Genomic DNA, 960 nt, shown 5'->3' on the forward strand with positions numbered 1-960 from the left:
CAGAAAAAGATAAAAGAAACAGAGAGAGAAAATAACGAAGGCCCTTGGAATGAGTCGCGGCCATGGAAGGTCTGGGGGCGCTGACAGCTCCTCCAGAAATGGAAACGAATGACGCCCATCGCCCGCAAAGACGACGTAATGGAGAATAATCGGCTGCGTAATGAAGTTAATTGCGGCGATCTGGACTCTCGGTTGGCGAGGCGAACGGCGCCGGGGAATGGTGGCGGGAGTGAGGAGGGAAAGGTGGCGGGAACGAGGCGGGAGTGAGGAGGGAAAGGTGGCGGGAAGGTGGCGGGAGTGAGGAGGGAAAGGTGGCGGGAACGAGGCGGGAGTGAGGAGGGAAAGGTGGCGGGAATGGTGGCGGGAGTGAGGAGGGAATGGAGCGGAAAAGAAAAAGGGAAAGAGATTGGAAAGAGACGGAAAGGAAACGGGGATGAGACTCGAATGAAGCGGGAATGTGACTGGAATGAGACTGGAAAGGAAACGGGAATGTGACTGGAATGAAACGGAAAAGGAAACGGGAATGAAACTGAAAAGGAAACGGGAATGTGACCGGAATGAAACGAGAATGACTGGAATGAAACGGAAAAAGAAACGGGAATGTGACTGGAATAAAACGGAAAAGGAAACGGGAACGAGTCACCTATCGCAGATCCCGAGCCTCGTCTAGTCGCGTCCCAAGCATGCAGTCCTTTGAGTCCCGTTCCAGATGCGCGAGTCGGGCCTTTGAATCGAGTCGAGGATTCGGATGAGTCACGAAGCCTCTGAGCGTCTGCTTCGGAAGCGGGAACCACACGTCATGGCTTTGAAGCGTCGGAGGGAGAGGAGATGGCGGAATTTTTAAGGTTGAAGCTTTTTTTTCCCGAAGGTATCATGATGATTTTGTGATTGGAGATCGTGATGGATGCAAGTTTTAAAAATAGAAATATGTTTCATAAAAAAGGAAATAAGGAAAAGAAA

The sequence above is a fragment of the Penaeus monodon genome, chromosome 20 (assembly GCF_015228065.2).
Source record: "Penaeus monodon isolate SGIC_2016 chromosome 20, NSTDA_Pmon_1, whole genome shotgun sequence".
Lineage (NCBI taxonomy): Eukaryota > Metazoa > Arthropoda > Malacostraca > Decapoda > Penaeidae > Penaeus > Penaeus monodon.